The sequence below is a fragment of the Stegodyphus dumicola genome, chromosome 3 (assembly GCF_044657685.1).
Source record: "Stegodyphus dumicola isolate Sdum_Otavi_A_Nest chromosome 3, ASM4465768v1".
NCBI lineage: Eukaryota > Metazoa > Arthropoda > Arachnida > Araneae > Eresidae > Stegodyphus > Stegodyphus dumicola.
The window spans coordinates 228810266-228828366 of NC_140770.1; positions in this window are offsets into that span (position 1 = coordinate 228810266).

Sequence of the window (18101 nt, forward strand, 5' to 3'; positions counted from 1 at the left end):
AATTTGCAATAATTATTTAAAAATGTGTTCGTTGATGACCAAAGAATCTGCTTTAACACTTTCTGTGACTCATGAGCTTTAGGGCAATCATCTAGATTTAAAAAAATGTCATTTTCTATCAGTATGTCTAGAGTTAAGTTACATGCTATATCCCTCTGATTTGCAGAAAATAAAAATTCATTCTCAAATTCTTCAGATACAAGTTTTTGAATAACAACATAATTATATATTACTGAATTTAGTACATCAGGATGAGGATATAGAAGTCCTCTATCAAATCTTTTTATCCAAGACTGTCCTTCATTTTCTACAATTAATTCTTTATCAATAGTTAGATTGCCTTTACAAATATCACAGCTTAATAGTTTCACAACTTTATAACTACAGTAACCAGCTATATACATTAAAATTGGTATGTCATTTTGAACATTTTGTATATCTTCATTTGTAATAGTTATTCTTCCTGAGAAAGTGCATCCAATATTTTCTTGCTCCAGAGATTCAATACACAGGTTTTTACAATTTAGATAAATAGGAATTCCTCCATACTTTGATGATTTAATAACAGTTGGCAGAAGACTTTGTAATCTTAATTTTGCTTCAGTTTCATATACTTGCCTTATAGAAATATTATGTTGTGAACCAGCCAGCTGTCTATATTTTCCGAATCTATTCTCTAGGAGATCTGTCTGAACTTTTCCTGGTAAAAAGTAAGTAAATTTTAGCTCCTCAATGCAATACCTTGCCATTTCGAGCAACGAATAGCTAGTATGTGTTAATGCAAAATGTGTTTCCTTAGTTAGTCCACCACTAGAACAGCCTAAAAGTTTCCACTGATCTAACCACTCAAGTAACTTATTTAAATAAATATATCTAACATCATCATTTTGCACAGTTAACGGCTTTTGATACTCATTCATCTTATTGTGTCCTTTAAAGATACTTTTGACATTGACTACTGACCACCATGTAGATATAATTTTAATAAATTCAGCTGTTGTTTCGTAATTTAAAATACTATTTTCTTTACCAATAACCATTATTGCCTCTGCAAGACGACTGTCAAATATTTGTAATGCTAGCTTGACATTTTGTCTTTCCAAATTGGTTGGATACAGAGCTTTCAGAGTCAAACCATAACTATATTTTACAATTCTGCCTGCCTCTAATGAATGGAGACTTTTTATGCATGCAAATGCCGCTGTTTCGACCTTGGAAAATTTTTCAAAATTTGGATAAAATAAACATTGCCCAGAAGTTTTTTGATTTATCCAGTTGTTCCTGACACACTTCAAGATGTGCACTGAGTCAATAACAAAAAATAGTGGCCGAGATAAGTCTGCAGGGTTTTTATACACAATACTAATTTTTGGAGGCATACAAAATAATGACATGGCTTTTTTATTTATTGAATTATTGTCAGAGACAACTGCCACAATTCTATAACCTATATTTTCTAAACCAATTATAATTTTCTTAAGATATTGATACAGATCCTCAGCATTTAATGATTTAACTGGTAATATATGTGCCACATCCTTGAAAGGTGATAATAAGCTACGTATCATAAAAACATAAGCACTTGTAGCAGCTTTTTCACAGTTGTAGGCCATGCCACACAAATTTCCTCCTTTAAAATCGAAACATGAATTTAAATGCACTTCATCCATCATAATAATTACAGTTTTATCATTTTCTTCTAAATCCTTGCATCTTTGTTTAACATATCCTAAAAAGTCATCATTAAATTGCTCAGTAATAGGATTAAGAGAAAACATTGAACAAATTCTACGAATAGTACGGTGGATGGGGAATAGAAATGTAACCTGAATGTCGTAAAAACTTGTATGCATGCGGTGAGATCGAGTTTAACAAACTGCAAAAAATAAGTAAATCTGGAGTATATCGATACTTCTCTTTCTTTACATTTAGTTTATTTACTTGCTCTGAAAGGAAGTTCAGTTCAGTTTCTTTTTCAGGTAACACTCTTTTCAATTCTGAAAGCATATCATCCACAATTTGTATAGAATTCTTAATATATTCTTCATTTTGTAAGTTATGAGACAGACTTTCAACTTCCTTTAGTACTTCTAGAAACATATTTACATTACTAATTTTTAGAGGGAAAACAAATTTACCAATAGATTTTATAGCGATGTTTTTAATATAAACACATACTGTTAAATCCTCATTTATTACTACCGATTTCTGAATTTCTGGAGCTGGGTCACTTAAAATATCAAGTAACATAGTTGAATTTTCAGTATGTACAGTTGTCCAAAATGTTTCTAAAATCTGATGTTCTAGGCAATTATTGAATTCAATTAAACTTTCAAATGATCGTTCATTATCATACCGTTCTTTCATTTTCAAACTTTCTTCTATAGCTTTCTCTTCTAAACGAGCTTTCTTCTTTTCTGGTGACATTCTCGATACAGAATTTGATGACATGTAGGATGGGCCATCAGGGAACTGAGAAGGTATGCATCCTTTTTTCAAACGTGGCCTAGAAATTGGGGCTTTAATTAACTTCGCTGATTTCTCATCATACATTTCGATTTCTCGTATTATTTCATCTGATCGAAAATGTAATTCACATACCTATAAAAGAAAATATTCAAAAATCAACTTGTTGTGAGTACAAAAGTTAGATGCATGTTAATATTTAGTAACAGAAGTCAATAAGCCCTATGATTTAAATAAATAATTTGATACATAAATACGAATTAAAAAACTAGTAATATCATTTCAATTACGTGTATAATTTAAGTAATTTGTAAAATCTGGAATGCTCATCATAATGATTACAGCTTTATTTACATTTAAAGAAAATTATATATTTGAGATAATTGTTTACAACAAACACTGGTTACCAAATACAAATAATTACCTTGAATACATCATACCAAACTTTCATATATCATTACAAAAATTTTAAAATGAAACCTATTATGATTACTTAGTAGTTCCTTGTCATATAAATTATGATAAATTTGGAATAACTACAGAATCTGCCTGCACAGTATACTAGAAAGCATTTACAAATTATTGGCATTTATGTAACTACTAAATTTAAAATTATTCCTGTTATATGGAACTTTATTTCATTCATAAAACTTTGAAGGAAAATATTTTTTTGAAATGATTAAAACAGGCAAGATTAAAATCTTTCAAACATAAAACTTCTTACCCACAGATCAAAATCTAATATCGTAAGCATAAACATCACATACCTATCAATAAAAGTAATAAAAAAATGTAAAGATACAAAACATAAAAAATGCAGTAAAATTGAACTTACTCTGGTATGTTTAGTAGGTTGAAAGCCATCTTTTCTTCGTAGACTCCTTATCCATTTCATCCGGAGTTCAGTCTCATTTGGAAACTTGAATACAGCCACTTTTGGTCCGTTTTTATAATTACCACGACATGTGGCTACAGCACATTTATGAGGCACCGTATGAAATTATAAAAGCACGAGACAATATATAAAAAAAGCACGAGACAATATAAAAACTCTGTCGCTAACGCAAATAACCGCTCCACGTTCGTCGCTCTTGGCTCAACTACGGGGCTTTGATTTTGTTTGAAGGAGCGAGGTGAGTCAGAGACGACTACCTGTGACGTCAGAGCTTCCCCTCGCTTCAGTGTCCCGGCTTCCTTCTATAAGGAGGTGTTGACCCTGCTCTATTTGGTTGATTCATGCAATCGTGCGAGTGCAGTCTTGTCTAGAATTTGTTGAGGGATGATTGTGAGGTGAGGGGTGACTGTGAGGTTGAGGGGTGACTGTGTTGAGGGTTGAGGGGATATTATTAACTTAATTTCATATTTATTTATTAATTAAAATAGTTATTGAATATGAGCGCTACTAATAAAAGAAAAATAGACCTCGAAAATCGAGAATTTCAAGATCGCTGGGAGATAGATTATTTATTTATTCTGAACAAGAATGGTAAACCACAGTGTTTGGAATGTTTACAAGTCATAGCTGTGGGTAAAGAATATAACTTGAAGCGCCATTATCTTTCCATTCATGAAAAAAAAGTATCATTCGTACACGCGAGACATGAAAATACCACTAGTGAAAAAAATGAGAAAGCAGCTGGATCATCAAATGATTTATTTTAATCAAGAACCAAAATTTCAGGAAGCATCTGTAGCTGCATCGTTTGAAGTTTGTTTAGAAATAGTAAAGGCAAAGAATCCATTTTGGGATGGAGAATTCATTAAAAAATGTGCCATAAAAATGGCTCAAGCATTTAATGACAACGAAATGGTAAGAAAATTTCAAACAGTATCACTTGCTCACCAGACTGTAAGCCGACGTGTAAACGAGATTAGCATGTATGTCACTAGTAAATTAGAAAACCTAATCAATAGTTGCTGCTATTTTTCGGTAGCATTGGATGAAAGCACAGACATTTCCGATACAAGTCAAATGCTTATCTTTATAAGAACTGTAAATGAAAACTATAATTATTCAGAAGAACTTTTAAAATTACAATCATTACACGGAACAACAAAAGGTGAAGATATTTACAAACACTTAAAATGTTCAGTTGTATAGCGGATTTGACAAGTGCACTGCTATTGTAACCGACGGTGCTAGAGCTATGACGGACAAAAATACTGAGCTCGCAGGACTTTTGCAAAAAGAAGGAATAACATGTCGTATGTTACACTGTATTATCCATCAGGACGCATTATGTGGTTCATCCTTACAACTAAAAGATGTAATGGACAAGGTTTTCAAAATTACTAATTTAATTCGCGGCGGAAATCGTTCTCTTACACACCGAAAATTTAAAACATTTTTGAATGAATTGGAATCTGACTATGGAGATCTGCTTTTACATAGTAACATTCGTCGATTAAGTGCTGGAAAATGCTTGAGAAGATTCTTTACACTTCGAAAAGAAGTTCTTTTTCTCACAGAATTGCCGTCGATGAAAATTTAACAGTAAATTTAGTTGATAAAAATTTTATTTATTCACTTGCTTTCCTAACGGACTTTACAAATTATTTAAATATTTTGAATAAATCCTTGCAAGGACAAGATCAAAATGTGTGTTGCCTTTATAAATATGTTACTGGATTTAGAAACAAAATTGTTAAGGTTTAATTTGGAGCAAAATAATTTATTTCATTTTAAATCTTGCAAAGAGATCTATGAAGAAATAAAGGAATGTAATATAGAAGCGAATTTTAAAATATTTCTACCAAAATTGGATATGCTAATTACAGATTTCAATGAAAGACTTTCTCAACTTAATGATCTTAAACCGTCTATTGAGTTATTCTGTGATCCAATTAATACTGATATCAACTCTTGATCTTAAATATCAAATAGAATTATGCGACCTGCAGGCTGGCCCATTTTTTACATCTCGTGGAGTAACTGGAATAGAAATATTCAAATTTTTAGATAAAGAGAAATATCCAAAATTGAGAGATTTCGGACTTCGAATTGTATCAATGTTCGGAAGTACATACTGCGAGCGTGCATACTCCGATGTGAAATATATAAAGTCAAAATATAGAAACAGTTTGAAAGATTCCACTCTTGAAGATATAATTAGACTTGCCACAACAAATATTGATGTGGACATAAAAGATATTGTTGCTAAGCAATTACGGCCACAATGTTCTCATTAATATATTACGAATATTTTGTAAAAATAAAATACTTTTTTAGTTTTTTTAGTATAAATAAAATACTTTTTTAATTAACATAAACTGACTTTTCATTTATCAACCTTCTTGGCCCCCGAAATGTTTGGTGAAGAAAATATGGCTCGCGGGCTATGATAAGTTGGACAGCGCTGATCTAGACCATTCCCTGTTTCGTCGAAAATCGGAACACATTTTCTCATTTCACCGATTAATTTACTAATGTATTCTACAGCATATACAATAAAGAGATATACGATGTCAATGTAAAATTTAGAACTAAACAAAAAAAAGACTTAGATTAGATTAAATTTTATGAAAATCTCTATGAATATCGTTGCCCAGACGGAAAAGTGGTTAGTGACTCTGACTACCGTAACGAAGATATCGGCTTTGAATCCCGGCGAAGGCATGGATGCAAATTGTCTGCCTCTTCATAGGAAGCAACAATGCCTGTTAGGTGTTAGGTGCCTCCATAATAAAGTAACCAACACTTACGACCTTAGTAGTGATCAACGTCTATAGTGGCTTTGTGAGCGCAATTGGGAAGCATAACAAATTTCTACGGCGGCTTTTGTAATTCTCTTCCACGGCAGCAAAATAAAATTGCTAATTTCTTTTACATATATCGAAAGCATTTTATGTGTCGAAACAATACTCTTTATTGATGCATGTAATAATTACCGTATTGGTATGTAAAATATACACTACCCGACATTGAAAATGCAACATCAAGTAGGAATGGCCAGAAAGTGATGAAGCTCGGCAAAGAGAGACAGAAATGAACAATAAGTGATCTTTATTTCAAAATGATATGCATAATACAGAGCGACAACAGCGTCAGCTCAGTAGGTTGGTTGGTTGAAACTAAACATTCTTGTAGGTTCTTTCTCTTACATTTTCTTCAACGTGTCCTGGACGCCTATTCTATGATCACTGGATCTGTCTAAAACTTGAGCGAACAATATTGACTCAAAAAAACCGGTATGGACAGCCATCACAACTTATCGGAGAAAGCCATTCTGTGGTCCTCAGTTGGTGGGCGGGTGGGTCCATTTGACTTGTCCATTGTCCTAAAAGGAGACAAGGCTTTAAGGAGCTTTAGACCAATCGCAGTACAGACGAGTAACGAAATTTATAGCGCGCGCTGACTGAAGTTCTAGGAATATTCTCCCATTATTTCACTAACTCACACGCTGCATTTGTAGTTCGAAAAAAATTGCACAAAACAGTATTATGACCAACACGCAGCAGAATATGCTGCTGTGTTATGTGAAGGATTTGTAAAGGATTATGTGCTTGATAAACTTATTATCTTCTACATTTTTAAAGTATGCAATTATAATTTATATCTATAATTTCAGGAATAGTATAAATAACCTTTCTTTCAGTAGAAATTGCGTTCTTGTTTTCTGAATGTGGCTCCAAATACTCTCTAAGTTCATCGCAAATTAAAATAACTATAAATTTTGGCAATCTGAAATACGCAATGAAAACATCTTTTGGCAGAGCAAAAGCATCAAGATATTTTCTATAAATTCGCCACCGATTCAGAGATCTACGACCGTATTCTTCGTTTAAATATGAAAAAATCAGCGGCAAAAACACATACAAAGCTATTGTCTACTTAGTACGTCAACTGCACAAACCTAATTGACGACACGGCAACACTTTTTCACGCGCTTTCGACAACTTCCGTACTCAGAGAATATAGGAACTTGGGCAGACCTGTTTTTTACTAGCAGCGATATCTGGCGGTCCACAACTTGCTGTCGACTCTCGTAGCGTAGAATAACCATCCAGGTTCAAATCCCGGAGAAAACATGGATGTTTGTAAGTGTATAGTGATTTACGGCATGGGAGCACTATAAATATGTAGCGAGCCAAAGGTCCTCTGGAGAGGTTGATGGTATGGGAAGAGAAGTAGGTGACCCTCGGATCTTTCTCCCCGGCGTGCTTTCCATCAAAATTCGGGACAAAACTGAACTAAGTCCCACTGTCACATGCAAGGTGCTTCAAGCTGTTGCCAACGACAAGCGTTAACTTGCGCTCCTTTCCAGGACGCCTATTCTATGATCACTGGATCTGTCTACAACTTAAGCGAACAATATTGACTCAAAAAAATCGGTATAGATAGCCATCACATCTTATCGGAGAAAGCCATTCTCTGGTCTTCAGTTGGTGGGCGGGTGGATCCATTTAACTTTACTGAAAGGAGACAAGGAGCTGTAGACCAATCGCAGTACAGACGAGTGACGAAATTTATAGCGCGCGCTGGCTGAAGTTCTAGGAATATTCTCCCATTATTTCACTAACTCACACGCTGCATTTGTATTTCGAAAAAAATTGCACAAAACAGTATTATGACCAACACGCAGCAGAATATGCTGATGTGTTATGTGAAGGAAAATTCCGTTTTTTAAGGGAAAACTTAACCTTAAAGAGAGCTAAGAATATGCTGCTGTTTAGAGCTAAGAAATAAAGAGTGATATGGGATACCACGAAAGCAATGGTAAATAGATAAAAGTAAATGAATTAAGCTTACCTCAAATCCTTTTAGAAATAAACAATTTTAATCATTTAAATTTATAATATGATTAATTTCCATTACAATCTAATAACAAACTAAGTTTTTTTTTTTTTTTCCATGCTTATATTAAAAGTGTTTTCCCGCAATTTATTTTACAGTTAGTATTAAAAAAATATTTCTTTAAATAAGAAATTAGAAAGAAAATATTTCTTCCCTTTTTTTATTTTCTTTTTGTATGAAAATTATTTCTTTCAGGAAAAGAAATAAAATTCATTCGCTATTACTTACAGTATGGCCGATTGCTGCTGCATTCAACTATCACACACGCATCAAAATGCTTTATTTTAAATAATTTATTCTATAATTAACATGAAAGAAAATATTTTTTCAATATAAAATATATAACCAAAATTAAACTAATCTATCCTGTATGTGTGATTAATTCGTTTTCAATTTTTGTCACACAATTACTAATACCTTTTTTTTTTTTAATATTACAGTACTGTTATTTGAATTTTTATATATAGTATATAAGAACTGCTCAGTTTAAATATTCTTCCTTCTCAAAAGATTTTATTCCGTGAAAATATTTAAAAATAGTAATATTTTCACAGTGCAAGTACTAAAGTAAAAATAATCAGTGTAGGTCTCCTGCAGTTGAAGTCCTTGTCAAACCAGCGTTTCGACACATTTTAAATAAAAAACTTATAATAATCAATATCTCTTTTACAATATAAAAATGAGAATGCTATGAACAGTATTTTTTTTTTATTTGCAAAGAAACAATGATTTTTTAATACTATAATAGGTTACAAAAGTACTATTCCATGAACAAACCCTCAGTCTTATAGCATTGTTAGTTTATAGCATAATACAATAATAAAGCAGTATAAAGTCGCTGAACGCAGGTAGTTTGGTCCGAGGTTTGAATCCCGGGGACGAGCTGGTCGGCGTTTTCGTGGCTTTCCACATGTGTAACTTGTATACGAGCCAGTTTCCCTTAGAAAGTCCTCACTTAGAAACCAGTTTTAAAACGTAGTAAAATTACACACAAACACACACACACAATAATAATAATAATAATAATAAATAAATAAAAAATCTGAAAGCCTTCAGATTTTATATTACATCCAAAGGGCCATTTTTTTAACGTTTTGCGTGTTATCTTTATTTATTAAATATCATGTTTTTCGCACTTAAACCATAAAATTCAATTCAACAGCAATATCATATAATTTTAAAAAAGCATATCTTTAGAATTTCCGATACATAGTCTCCCGCGCTAGAGATGAAAATGTTTTTTTCCGTACAATGTTGCCATTGCTCGCTTTGAAATCGTTGGGTTTCTTAATCAAAAACTCATAAATGCTGTCACTGCCATTAAGTAAAAATATAAATTTTTCTAAATAGAAATATAAAATTTAACAGCCTTGAAAATTATGTGTTTTATGAATTTCGTTTACTGCATTGGAAGTTTTGAGAAATACTAAGTTTAGATTTTAATTGTAAACTTTGAGGAAACTTTGAAAACCATTAACATTTCCATTACGGATATAAAATGATATAGTAAGTCACAACTTAAGAACTTGAGAAGGAATTTTAAAATACGAAAAATCTAGATTCCCAAAAATAAATATTTGTTTTCCTCATACGTAACGTATAGCCAGTTGCTTTTAAGAAGTCCTCCACGAAGGCAACCCTTCCCTTGGCAGGTAGCCATCGTGTGCTTTGCCATAGTCAAATAAATCAAACTAAACCAAAGCGGAAATGATTACATTTGGATAATGAATTCATTATCATTCTGTGTCAATTTGTCGTTTATTTAATAACATTGTGTTATTTTATGCATTAAAATATCTTGCAGTGCTTGACGGATTGTACTCATTTGGGGTGGAATAAATAATACATTACAAAATTGATGATCAGATGATGTGTTGAGAAGCAGTTATGTATTAAGAAAACTGATTAATTATTCAGTCGTAACGTCTCAGATCATTGCAAGAATCTGGACTAAAATTGCCAAGCAGCACGAAACGTATTTCTTTCGTGTCGGAAAAGTTAAAAATAACAATGGCTTTGTTGTTTTATGCCCGGAGCAGTAATTACATTTCCATTGATTAGGTAACATTTTCCTATTTTAGTGCGTTTAATAGTTTCTTATTCTAGGGCGTTTAAATGATTCCAGCTGTTTAACTTAACTGTTAACACTTAAAATCCTGTTTATATAGCTGTGCTGTAAAATACACATTACGTGTATTATATCCGATTTTAATTGAATATCCGATTTTAATTGATTTTAATTATTAGTTTTTTATGTCTCCTTAAAGGCATAATAAATTTAAAAATTAAAATAGCTAGCAGGATTAACAATTTATAAGTATCAAATTTGCTACAGTTTTAAACTTTAAAAAAAAAAACTTGGTAGTTAATAAAACTCATTTAGTTTATTGCTTTGACACTTCAAATAAAATAAAGCAGACGTTTCTGACGATTCTCATGCCGATAGGTCATGCCGAATAACGTATTCTCATGCTGAAAGTTGAAATGTGTTTCAAGATGTATGCCTAGGATGGCGTAACTGATCAATTTGTTCAGCAAATTTTGCTGAAAATTTAAAAAAACAGTCCCTATTATCTAGTGGCATTTGACTTAAATTTTAAAACCATTTGAGTATAAACTGTATTTTTTTATTTCCGTTTGAATTCTTTAATTTAGGGAACAATTTATTTCTCGAAATTCCTTTTCGCAAATTCTTGAAAATCTCGCAGTTCTTGAAAAAGTTCATTTAAAAAAGACCTTTTTAACACAGGAAAGAAAAAACACAAATGAGAGAGAAAATTAATGCAATATGAAAGCAGAAATATTGGATTAATTTATACTTGTTTTATCATATAATTACACTGAAAAAAAAGTAAGAACATTTGTTTTAAAAATTGCTGGAAGTTTCTGCTAAATATCGGAACAGTTCACTCAAAAAACTATCATCGTCGCATTATCGTTATTTACAAAACTTCCTGCGTTTGCTTTCAGGAATTTTCTAGAAGCATATAAAAATGTAGAGGTTCTTTTCATTTTACGTTAACTTCGATTTTACACAAAATAATACTTTCTGCAGCTTTCTAAATTCCAAATCATACGTAATGTGTTAACATTAGAGAATTTTAATCTGATTATCGTACCTATATGCTTTCGTCTAAGTTAAAAACGAAATCTTACGTTCATGATAAGCCACAACACAAGCATTACAATATCAATAAATAAACATTCTCGAATCTAATCGATTTCTTTAAATTTCATTTTAGTCTTCAAAACTGCCATTTTCACAATTTTGTGTGTGTGGCGAGTAAATGAGATCGCATTCAGCTGTGTTCGTAATGAAACTCCTGCCATTTTTAAGCCATTATTGGTCATGTTTGATATGCTAACATATACATAAACCTTGTTCACAACTTACCATATTTAAAAACTGAGCACAAATATCGCAATATGAATTTTTATTTCCCAGTCTTCAGTGTTCTACTGTTTCATTTTTAATAAGGTAGTATTCCCATACCTTTTAGTTTATAAAATATGCACTTGCATTTTTAAACACTTACATATTCAAATTTGCAAGTTAAAATTCTTTCTAATTTTAATTAGCTTCTAAAGTTTGCTTTTTAATTGGTTTTTCTTAGAAACAGAAAAAAACTGCAAATATTCTTTATAAAGGTCCCTAGCCCTTTCAAAATTAATCCCTATCATATGATCTTTACATATCACAGATGACACATGTTACATTGTGGGGAAAAAAAATGGGACAACTCTATATCTCCCGTTTTACTGGGCCAGTTGACGAAATTGAAATTGCGTTTTTCATGTCTCGAAAGCGCAATTTAGGATACGTATTAGATTTATACATAGCATTGTTCTAATATAGGTATTTTTATACAAAATCGGACGTTTTCGGAATTGGCATACCAATTTTTCCCATATTTCAATTCTATGACTCACATTACGCCAAACTACCAAGTTTTGTAAAAATTGCATGGGTAGGTTTTAGAAAATTAGCTCTCAAAATTTTAGCTTCTCAGTGTTAACTGAGTTTGGTATATATATATATATATATATTAATATATATTAATCTATATATATTATATATATATATATATAGATAGATAGATAGATAGATAGATTAATATATATTAATCTATATATATATTTAATATATATTAATCTTTTTTTTTATTAAACTCTCTTTCACATTTCGAAATTCAGGTTTATTCCAAATAAAATTCGCCCATTTTTTACGATTTATTTTTTAATTTGTATTTTTAAATAATTTTTAAAAAAATTTTAAACAACATTTTGAATTGTAATCTATAAAAGTTTTACCATCATCTTAAAGTAGACGTATTTCTAAACATACCTGCAAAAAATTAGTTTTTTATTGAAAATTTCCGAAGATATACGTAAATTTATATATTGGCCCATTTTGAAATTCAGCATATTTGTTGAAAGGGATAAAACATTAAATGTGGTTTAGACACTTTATTAAAACTATTTGAAAGTAGGAACGATGTGACTTTTTTTCAGCTCACGCACAATGTAAAAAGGTAGGAACGAGGTGCCTTTTTTTCCGCTCCGGCATAATGGATGGGAAAGGAAAACTGACTGCTATATATTAAGAAGTTCGCTAAGTGAATTATTCCTGGCACAAACTGAAAAAAATTCTCCAAGATAAATTTTTAATTTCTCTGTAAATTTTGCACTAAATTCAAAACTTCCATCTTGTTATCTGCATAACAATTTACTATTTTAACGTATTTAAATCGTTCCGCTGTCCAATTTCATGTTGTGTGAAAAGGCATGAGTTTATATTATATATAAGCAACTTTTACCTCCTATCACAATTTCTGTAAGCTTTTTACTAGACACACTAAACATTAAAAACGACCTACTTCAAAATCTAAGTTAGTGCCTCAATTTATTTTAATCTAATATAATTTAATAATAATTTAATTAATATATTTTAATCTAATAATAATTAATAATAATAATAATAATAATATTTAATAATAAGCAAGTTATTCTGAAGAGTCCTGTACTAAATTTCATATATTATTATTATTATCTTTCACTGCATTTATTAAATTTTCTACTTTCACATATGCAATGCATACCTTTTAAATCTCCTAGGATAATCCTGGTTCTCGAACTGTTTTGATTTCTGTTAATATCCAATTCTGTGCACAGAAAAGAAAAGTTATGCACAGTGCCTTTGAAAGACTTCTCGAATTAAATTTGAAAAAAATTCATTTTGAGGCCGATTACAAAAATGGTGATAGGAATAACAAATCTATGAAGTATTTTAAAATATAACTCACAAATGAGGAAGTAAACATTGTTGAAAACAAGAACGCATTGATAATTTGTAGAAAATAAAGCTAGCTCAGCATTTTTGGTAATTGATAATCTTATAAAACGTCAAAGTAACTTCGCATAAAAAAGACCCTTTTCCGTTCCCTCTCTTTTAAAAAATTAAGTAATTCTCTTTATACTGTGAGCTAAGTTGCTTTTTCAAACTTAAGACAACGATCTCGCATTTTTTTAAATGTAATGTATGTAGGCACAAAGGTTCTTTTTACATCTCAGATTGGCAACACCAACACCAAAGAAGCACGTGATCGCCTCTCGCGAAGACGCCAGTCGGGAAATGAAAACAGAAGCAGCGATAATGCAGCTTGAGGAACCAAAAGAACTGAACTGAACTTTGATGATATGATTCAACTCGATATGATACTACCCTGTTTATATGATGCCACGGACTTATTTTCTTCTTATCTGTTTTAATAATTTTCTCTCAAGTCTACTTTTCAACTAAAAACACAAAACTACCTATCATTTCTGCCTATTCAACTCAGGAAATAAAGAGAAATATTTTATATGAATTTGATTTCTGTAGCTGTGAACAGCTGCTCAATATATCAACAGTGTGTATACAGCTGTGCATACTGTTAAAAGATTTTTGGAAACAAATACTTTGGAAAACGAAGGGGAAATTGAAAACGTGAGGCTAACATATTCATTCAGGGTCGGAGCTAGACATTTGGCCACCCAGTGCGGTCTCCCCGAGTCCTAAATTTTGCTACCAGTGCCATCCCTAAATTCTAAAAATTTTGCTGTCAATAAAATTTGTTGTTCGGTGTTTCTCTAAATTATAAATATTGTTACGAATTTTGTACATAGATAGTTGATTTTATAGCAGTTATGTGTGAAATTTGTATTTTTGCCTGTAATGTAACATAAGAAAAATCTAAAAGAGACAAGACGTGAGGGAAAAGTAAGAATATAGGGGGGGGCGTGCATTTAACATTGAGTAAATGGGTATCTTGTTTATTTGGAGAGATATCGCTAAGATGGCAATGATTATTGTGTCGCCATTTTTACGAGAAATCGCCAAAAGTAGCCAAACTTGGCGACATTTTGGTATGGTCCCTGTATCACCGTATTATAACTGAATAAATGTAATTGACCATTAACTTAGCTGTAATTGTAATTCGACCCTCGTATTACCCCCCCCCCAGTAATTGCCAGAAGCAGAAATACTAGAAATATTTCGGCGGCCAAGTGAAAACTATATCAGCCAGAGAGTGTGTGTGTGTGTGTGTGTGTGATTATGGCAAAGCCTCGAGGGCTATCTGCCTAAGCGGAGGGATGCCTTCGTGGAGGACTTTCTAAGGCCAGCCAGAGAGAGGAAATCTGCTTCGAGTTGTTGCGAGCTGTTACTTCAACATGATCGGAGTACTGAGGTACCTCCGAGTTAGCTTTCTCTTTAGATGCTTTTTGTCTTGCATTCTGTTTAACGTTCTTAGTAGTTTAAAGTGTAACTACCGATTGCACTCTGTGATACTGTGACCACAAGTATTTCTTTGGAAAATTCCAGAAATTTGAAGTGTTTCTTTTGATAAAATAAATTTTATTAACATATCATTGGACCTATGAGAATTCAATCTATTACGAACCCCTACTCACACAACAATATTTTGGAACCCGGTGCTTCCGCACTGGTTGCACTTTTTCATTGAAACTGATCTAATTTTGGTTCAGAATCCCTTAATGTTCGCCCCCTAGGGTCGACTGGTGTGTTGGCTAGGATCCGTACTTAGGCAGCCTCGGCATCGAGCCTATAAAAAGACGAATCCGATCCATATTGTCAGAAGGGGCAGTTTATGCTGTCTTGGATGGTAGTGGCTTCGACCATGCGAGCATGTAGAGAGATAGCCATAAAACATGGAGTGATAATCTCTTCGCCTTTCTCCCGTCATAGTCTGCGAGCACCCGAGAACAGATAAGCTCACTGTAGGCAGGTTCATTGCTGGCAGTCTGCGTTCCGGGACTGAGGCTCTGATTCGTTGAAAAAGGAATTTCTTATTTCCTCTCTCCAAGGTGATTTCTTGACTAATTTTCACCTTCTACCTAATATGGAACTTTTCAGTTGGAACCCGGAAAACCCCAGTTTCAGGGAGGGCTCACACATGTGACTGATCTCTTAGTCTTGAATTTTAAAGTAACGGGAATCGGAGAAATTTCCCAGACAGCCTACGTACTCTTAAAAATATGGAAACTGAGCATTAGTTGAAGATGATGCCTTTCTTAGTGCTTTAGGTGGACTTCTGACAAAAACTGTTTGAAAGACGATTCCGGTTATGTTTTTATTAGATAAGATGAATTAAAGAAAACGATTTGATGATTCTCAATGCTAGCATGCTATTGGACTTAAAGCAGCCACAGTCTATTAAAGATGTCTCTATTTTCTTTAGTGTTACTCACTCAGAAATTTCCCGTCTTTTGGGGAACAGTTTTATATGACTTGTGCCTAATTGTCTAAAGTTTATCCAGCCCGTGAATACACTACAATTATATATTTGTTTTTAATACCGAGCATATAATTTTCGGCATAACTTCAGTATAGAGAGGATTGCAATATAGTTTATGTTAGCAGAATAGAAAAGCACACGCAGTGATTGCATTTCAAATACGTAACGCATATAACAAGGCTCTGAAGGGCACGCAAAAGAATCCAAGAAAAAAAAAAGCTGTTAATCATTGCTTCTCAGGAAATAACCGCTTAAAATGTAAATATAAACAGCGTTAGAGACTTAGAGATATGGGCTGAGAATAGGATGCCATTGTTTATTCTCAAGTTTTGCCTCACTTGGAAAGTTTTTCCACTTCGTTCAATTTTAGTTTGTATAAAAGTAAGTTATTAATATTTCATCCATCATATTTGAATTATTTAAAATAAATTTCACTCCGAAAATTTAATATTAAGCTGTTAGTACTTTTGAAACGAGGGGAAGTTAAAAAATATAACAACTTTGCTTTATTCCAAATTCTACTTATAAGCAGTGTTCCTACATTAAATACTGTTAAGTAATGTATATCGTAGCGCCACCACTAATAACTAGGCGCGCCCTCTAGCGGTGTGGATGTATCAATAGAATCTCTGTATCTGCTCAAGCTCTAGTAACTAGCGGAGTTTTACGCTTGTTCTATGCAAACTGTGCATTGGAAATAAATTCCTATGTTAAAATACAGTCCACTCTGATTTATAATTCTTATCCAATTCAAACTTCCGTAACAAATACTTAATATAAAACTTTGTTAAGATAAAATATTTATTAATACAGTATATACAAGTTAATAAGAAAATGAATCCACATATGCAATCTGTAAAGCAACTGAATAAAACATAGGCATTGCAAAGCAGTCCAACGAATTGTTTATGGATGAACCAAGAGTTACGCTGGAATCCGATAAAAAGCGCATGATTATCCAGAGACAAAAAACATGAAACAAGCCCTCAGTAACATTATTGAATACCAGGCTTTTCAAGTTATCAGTATAACAGGCTAGATTAGGTTGTTTGAATATGGCAAAACACGCAAAGGCTATCAAGATTTAAGGGGAATGCTTTCATGGTGGACTTTCAAAGAGAAACTGGCTTATATTCTCACATAACACATGGGAAAACCAACTCCTTCGCTTCGGTTCGAACTCCTGTAAAACTACCAGTATTCAGGGGTTCAACTCTCAGCCATTTGTCAGTTCGGAGAAACAGTCGTATTAGAAGAATGGCAATGATTGCCTTCTAATGCGCTTGACGTCTTAAAAAGGCATAGAATTTCGCATCGAAGCTTTTATAAAGATCACGTTACTTTAGGTAAGTTCCTTTTGTTGGCATAACTTATATATATATGAACGTGTATCTCTGAAACTTCATGACTGGTACGTTGTTCACGATATGCCGTTGTTAGTATTTATGCAAAGTGCATAAATGATGGCAAAACCAACAGAAGACGCCAAGGTGTTGGACGTCCACGCGTCATCAAAGAAAAAGGACATCTGAGACTGTCCCGCTTGGTACAGCAAAATTGGTGCCAGACAGCCCAATACCATTCAAGTCCAGCTGCAAGAGTTTCGAAACAAACAGTTCAGCGGACACTGTTAGATATGGGACTGCGCAGCAGATGTCCCTCTAGTGTGCTTCTGTTGACTGAACGTCATTGTCAGTTACACTTACAGAGGGCCCGGGAACATCGAGACTGGACCATATATAAGCGGAAGACAGTTATCGGGTAGGATTAATCGCAATTTCTCATTCATAACGTTGATTGTCGTGTCAGGGTACGCCGTCTTCCAGACTAACAGTTACTTTTCCCTTGCACAGCGAGGTCATACACAGGCTGATGGTGGCGGTATTATGCCTTGCGGGAAGTTCACATGGGCGGCTCTGAGGCCCTTAGTTGTGGTAGAACAGACCATGAAAGCTGCAGACTATCTGAACATAACTGCGGATCAATTGCATCCTTACATGGCGTCTGTCTTCCCAACTGGAAATGGAATCATCCATCAGGATAAC